At 35.0% G+C, this 6,707-nt stretch overlaps 1 long non-coding RNA gene across 1 annotated transcript in view; it reads right to left on the bottom strand.

Annotated features, from left to right (window-relative positions):
- Positions 1 to 1,441: 1,441 nt before the first annotated feature.
- LOC106474555 overlaps positions 1,442 to 6,707 on the bottom strand; it is a 9,951-nt gene continuing 4,685 nt past the window's right edge. The window contains exons 2-3 of the long non-coding RNA XR_001291755.2: positions 3,037 to 3,120; positions 1,442 to 1,491 (exon numbers count right to left, since the gene is read on the bottom strand). This is a non-coding gene — a long non-coding RNA (uncharacterized LOC106474555). The remainder of the gene's footprint in view (positions 1,492 to 3,036; positions 3,121 to 6,707) is intronic.

The raw sequence follows: 6,707 nt of genomic DNA, 5'->3' as shown, positions 1-6,707 counted from the left end.
TAAAGCACAAAGCAACACAATGGGCTATCTGTGCTCTACCCACCACGGGTAGCGAAACCCGGATTCTAGCGTTGTAAGTCCGCAGACATACCACTGTGCCACTAGAGGGCGCTACGAGTATTTTCGTGTTTTTTTTTTTTTTTTAAGTTAAGCGCAAAGCAACACAATAGGCTGGCTATCTGTGCTCTACCCATCACGGGTATCGAAACCCGGTTTCTAGCGTTGCAAGTCCGCAGACATACTGCTGTGCTACTAGGGGGCATCATAATGTTGAATACCGCGTCGCATTCATAAAAAGTATATCAAATTTACATAAAGCAAATTTAGCATATTATATACATATTTACGTTTTAAATTTTAATATCTGATGATGGGTGACTGTGGGGGGGGGGGTGTTTTATGCTAATGTTTAACGTTACATATTGCAGTCGTTCTCTTACTTTATATTGAACAAATCTTCCTTTCCTCTGTGGTACTTGATGCCCTATCATTCCCCACTCCTACAATGCATTCAGAATCCACTGGGTACGTGTCTGTACAGTTTTAGAACCACTTACTTATTGTAAGTGGTATTCTCACCAAAAACAGGTCCTTTCTGGATTTTACTTACTAGTGGCCTAACACTTTTCCTTGCTGATGGGTAAACCCGTGGAACAGAGAATTAAAACCTAGCTTCTATAAGTCGTTCAGGTAATATTTAATTAATATCATAGAACGTTTCTTATAAGACTTTAACCCTTTTAATACCATTACGGAAAAGTGTTTTCTACTTTTGTTTTTTTTACGTTCACACCAGGTGCCTCTCCATATAAAAGGTCCTTTCTTGATTTTACTTATTACATGAACAAAAAAATGAAAGCAGTTGTAGGTTTCTAAAATTCAACAAAATTTCATTAAAAAAACACATTTACTTATTTTATTCTCAGGACAAAGGAAATCTTTACATCTACTTATCATCACTTCACATTTATAATCTTCCTTTAAAAACAAAGCCTGTGAGTTATTCATGCATTTAAATCATCTTATGGTAAAATGCAATGTAAGGGTCATTATTATAGTTTCAATTTTACCTTTGGCGAAAAGAAAAGAAATACATACTAAAAAAGCATTGGTAATAGTAGGTGATTTATTAATACAGACACAACAATCCAAAATCACACCTGAAACTTAATGTACCATAGCAAAGTACCCAATAAAAAATAAACAAACGAAATTACAAATATATACTACCTTCCTTTTCGGTTAATCTGTTTCTGAGTGGTTACTGAACCAATCTAACATTATAGATGTTCAAAATGTACCTCTATCGTTGTCAATAGCACGTGTGATACAAAAGGCCTTGAAGTATTACATGCAATAAAACAGAATTACTATTCTTAGTATCTTTATTAGGGGGGATATGATCCACCCGGTACAGTTTAGTCTAAAATTAACAAACTTACCAGTGACTGCCATGAAAGATCCAAAGCTGAGAACTGTATATGTAAACAACTAAGAAACAAAAAACATCAATTAAGTAATGTATAAATGGAGATAATAACCATAATTTATTATCGTTAGAATAATCTTTGTAAAGAAACTTAGAAATACTGAAAAATGTACAACAGCCTACAGTAAACTTCACAGTTTATGTTAATCACGATTTTCAAAATTATATATATATAAGTATTAGTTACGAAATTAAAAATGTCATCTTTTCTTTCTCATTAGTTTAGTTAAACAACGATAATATAATACAGAAAATTGAATGCGTTATATTAAAACGATTTTGAATATTTCAAACAACTAGTCACGTGACAACCACAGCCGATATAAAGTCGTGATGGAACGGAATGTATTAGAACTACATTTTGTCATTTTCTAGTTAGTGTGATGACATTCCAAATTGATGGCTTATAGGAAGAATATGCAACAGCTTTTTCCATCGCAAAATATTTATACACCCATATCATAAATAAGTGTTAGGATCGGGGATTTAGAATTTCCAAGGCTGTGGTATATTTTGTACCTAATGGTACTGAAAACAAAAGGAACGTGGATCAATTTGAGGTACCAGGACCATCCAGAGAGAGAGGTCTGTAACAGTCCCACCCAGCTGTGGTAAGCAAATGCATCAACTTGTAAAGTTGAATATCTACGAACATAAAGGTCAGTGGCAAAAGCCGTCCACGTGCCTAAGGCAACAGTACACAACATAATTATGTAGGATCTCCATCTGGAAGAGCGACACGAGTCACGTGTGCGCAAGTTGCTTCCCTAGTATATTCGTTCAACAGTTGCATACTTCATACAACTGGAGAATGAAACCAGTATTCGCATGGTATTCCATGCCAAGACACACTGGTCAAGATGCTGGACGCAGCACTATGGATTTCTATGCAATCTGACTGTTGAAACGGGTGCTGGAAAACCGTCATCCTGATCTATTAGATTGGTTCTGAAAAGCAAACAGGGAAGAAGCATGTTCTTTAGACATGATGACCTTAAGACGGAGCCATTTACAATATAAACTACGTTGCAGGGCTGTTGTAAATATGCACAGTCATGAGACAGTGTATGACCAAACGTAGCGACATTGTCTATTACGATGTAGTGAGGCTCCAATATGTTATTGATATAATATACTGAACCTCTATTTCTTGTCTCTAGGGGATCTATTGTTGCGAAACGTTGTACTTAGAGCCATATTTTCCTCATATTACGAATAACTGAAACAGCCATTTTTATGGAATATGTTAATACCTATGATCAGTTAACATTAATGGAAATTAAGTTTTAACTGAAAAGAAGAATTCGTGATTACCTAGAGTAATCAAATGCAGGATTTTAGTACAATCCAAAATATTTTTATATTACTATGATCAATACATCATAAACTTTTGAACGTTAAAATTAATATGTTACTTATAATTTAAAAATAGTGGATAAATTTATGTCAAACGCAGAAGTTAATATAAGAACACAAATTTTTTAAAATGTTAATTGCACATTTAAAATCGGGTTAAAATCCCTCTCCAAAAATATTAACAAACTTACTAATTTTCCGGTTAGGAAATTATGAGGCTCTGGAGATGTGCTCAAAACCCACATCATGTATCCGACTGATGTGCCACCTAACAACTGTAAATAAATTAATAAAATCTTACTAAACGTTTTTAACATTTAATTTAAAATATTATTTCTTTCATTATCACTTAGCGGTTTATTTTGATCATTTTTTAAATAAAATGTTGAAAGAAACAAAAAAAAATTTTTTTTTTGTTTAATTTTCCAATATTAGTATCAATGTATTATTTACAAATCTTATGCAAAATATATAAATCCATGTTATTCAATAATTTCAAACTTCAGTTAGAAAAAGTGAGAGAAAGAGTAAAGTCTGAACAATTCATGTTTCGTTTGTTCGTTTTCTGTTGTTAATACATGTGACCATTAGTTGAAGTACCCGTCCTCTGGACGGAAGTTATATAAATTTATGACAAACGAAAGGTTATCTTAGGATATGAAAAGTTGCTTCCTTTATATGTAATTGTCAAAAACACTCATAAAAACTGCAAAACACAAAATGTGAAATCTCAAATTTGCAAGTATCTACGTATGGACCAAACCTTCATGCCAGATTTGGTGAAGATCCATCTACAGGGTGCGAAGAAGTGATAAAAACGTACAAACGCCCATAAAAACCGCAAAATACAAAACTGAAAATTTGTATGTACCCCCCGCACGGATCTAATGAACCTTCATGTCAGATTTGATGAAGATTCATCAACAGGGGGCGAAGTAGCGGTAAAAAATGCCCACAAAAACCGCAAAACGCAAAATGCAAAACTGAAAATTTGTATGTACCCCCGCACAGATCTAATGAACCTTCATACCAATTTTGGTGAAGATCCATCCACACCCTGCGAAGTAGTTACATGAACATACAACAGATAGTACTGTTATATATATATACAGATGTATTTGAACTGTATTTGTCGTAAGACATTAGTATTAGGCTTATTATATTTTTATACACTACATTCTTTATCTAGTCCCTCAGGGATTTTTAAGAATTAGAGGAGTGTATAATAATAGTATTCCAATCACTATATTTGCGACATCCATCGTCGAAGGCGTGTGTGGTTGAAATACTATTGTTACACACTCTTTTAATTCTTGAAAACCTATGAGAAACTAGATATAGAATGTATTATCTAATAATATAATAGCCTTAATTCTAACCATAAGTAATCATTCTTTCACTGCTCGTCAGTACTTCAGAACCTGGTGATGTCAGTCAACTAAAAATAAATAACGACTTTTTGGATAGCTTAACATCAATTATTGCGGAAAATGGCGTAATTACGAAGAGCGTACAATACTTTAATTGTATTGTTATTATGGTGCGTGTTGTATTATAACAAAGCCACATCGGGTTATCTGCTGTGTCCACCGAGGGGAATCGAAACGCTGATTTTAGTTTTGTAAATCCGAAGACTTACCGCTGTCCCACAGGTGGACATACTATGGAAATAGATTTCCAGTTGCGCGTTTTAATATACGGGCGCGAGTAACCTCATTTCATTACCTTCGTTAGGCCTTAATATTGATTATTTATGAGGTTTGGTAGCTCATACTGTAGGGCACTCGCGTGGTACGTGAGAGTTCTCGAGTTTAAATCCGAGTCGAGAATATAAAAAAACAATAAAAAAAATTTGAAATTACTGCAATAAAAAATTAGCGCCCAATCTGGCGCTCTCCCAAGACCCTCACATAATGATTAAAGATGGACATTGTTTGTAAGAATGTAAAAATGTGACAGCTGTCTCATGTGGTAATCGAAACTCCATATTTAGCGTTATAATCTCTCAGATTTAACGCTAAGCCATCGGGGGCATGTAATTTGATTCAACTGAAATATATTAACAACTTCATCACCTGTAGTTTAGGATTTATGGGTTAAAACATTTCAACATGTAATCTGCGGCTTCAAGAAAGGATTTTAAAACTTAAGAAACATAGTTTAACATTATACAAGATGTACTTGCGCAGGGTTCCCGAAAATGTTCTGTTTCAAGAGTAAATAAAACCAAAATTAAGAGTAACAAATATTTTTATTTCTTGCTTTTGAAGTGCATATGTCATGCTGCGTTGCAGCCGACAGAGTGCATAATTCTTCTCGTGATTCATTGCATGCATACGTTTTATTGACGTCATGACAGTACAAATTGCAACTTTAAGGGTTACTTATGTTACATTATTTTAATGTCTACTGACTGACTGACAGACAACACACTACTGTATAGTGGTGCGAATGGTTAAAACAGGTGACCCCTCCAGATGGCTTTAGGCCCCGTATCGGGGAAATTAATTTTAAAAAATGTTTGTCTTTCGTTATAGAAACCTGTCATATTCTGTTGATAAGAAATAGAAAATTAACAAGTCAATTCTTCTGCCATTTGAGTCTTAAACATGAATAATTTAATCAAATAAATCGAACAACCAAATATCATTTATCAATATAAATATTTAATTTATTTGAAGGTTATACTCTTAAATAAAAAAATAAGTCTAAACATTTCCTTAGCTAAATTCTGTAGAATAATATTTTTACAACTATTAAAGTAAAGTCCAAAAGTAATAATTTACCTCCAGAACTGGTTTTATGAACGTTGGGCGGGTACTGAGATAATTTTACCTGATAATCATTGTGTTCCCCTTCCCAGGTAGTGAAAGGAACATCCACTTTTGTGGCTTCGTGCGCAAACACCACGATTACGCTGGATAAGTTTGAGAGAGATCTATCAACTATTTTTATTTTCTTTCTACAAATAGTGCTTGTTTGGTTGTTTTTACACAATGGGCTGTCTGTGCTTTGGTTTGGTTGTTTTTACACAATAGGGCTGTCTGAGCTTTGGTTTGGTTGTTTTTTACACAGTGGGCTGTCTGAGCTTTGGTTTGGTTGTTTTTACACAATGGGCTGTCTGCACTTTAGTTTGGTTGTTTTTACACAATGGGCTGTCTGCGCTTTGGTTTGGTTGTTTTTTACACAATGGGCTGTCTGCACTTTGGTTTGGTTGCTTTTTACACAATGGACTGTCTGCACTTTAGTTTGGTTGTTTTTACACAATGGGCTCTCTGCGCTTTGGTTTGGTTGTTTTTTACACAATGGGCTGTCTGCACTTTGTCCACCGCAAAGAATAGTTTGATTCTTTGGTGAATTTCGCGCAAAGGTACCCGAGGGCTATCTGCTCTAGCCGTATTTAATTTAGAAGTAAAAGACTAGAGACAAAGCAGCTAGTCAAGACCACCCACCGCCAACTCTTGGGCTACTCTAACGGAATAGTCGGATTGATCGTCAAATTATAACGCCTCCACGGCTGAAAAGGTGAGAATGTTCGGTGATGGAATTCGAACCACGCGGAGAATCAAACCCCGGATTTTAGAGTTGTAAGTCCGTAAACTCACCACTGACTCAGCGAGGAACCACAGATAATGTAGAGATGTGCACAAGAAATTCATTGGTCTTGAAATATAAAGTAATAATTCCTTTTTTATCGTTCCATAGTTGCCTCTGAAAGTATCGAATACATTATTTTTCTATAGCGTGAAAAATTAATGAGAAACGCAAGGGGGTAATATAACTATTCTTATAGATTTTCCTCTTGGTATTGCCCCCCCCTCCCCCAGTGCACAGCGGTATGTCTGTGGACGACTACCGTGGT

This window comes from Limulus polyphemus, unplaced genomic scaffold (assembly GCF_000517525.1).
Source record: "Limulus polyphemus unplaced genomic scaffold, Limulus_polyphemus-2.1.2 Scaffold7351, whole genome shotgun sequence".
NCBI lineage: Eukaryota > Metazoa > Arthropoda > Merostomata > Xiphosura > Limulidae > Limulus > Limulus polyphemus.
This window is presented reverse-complemented; position numbering and strand designations above follow the sequence as displayed.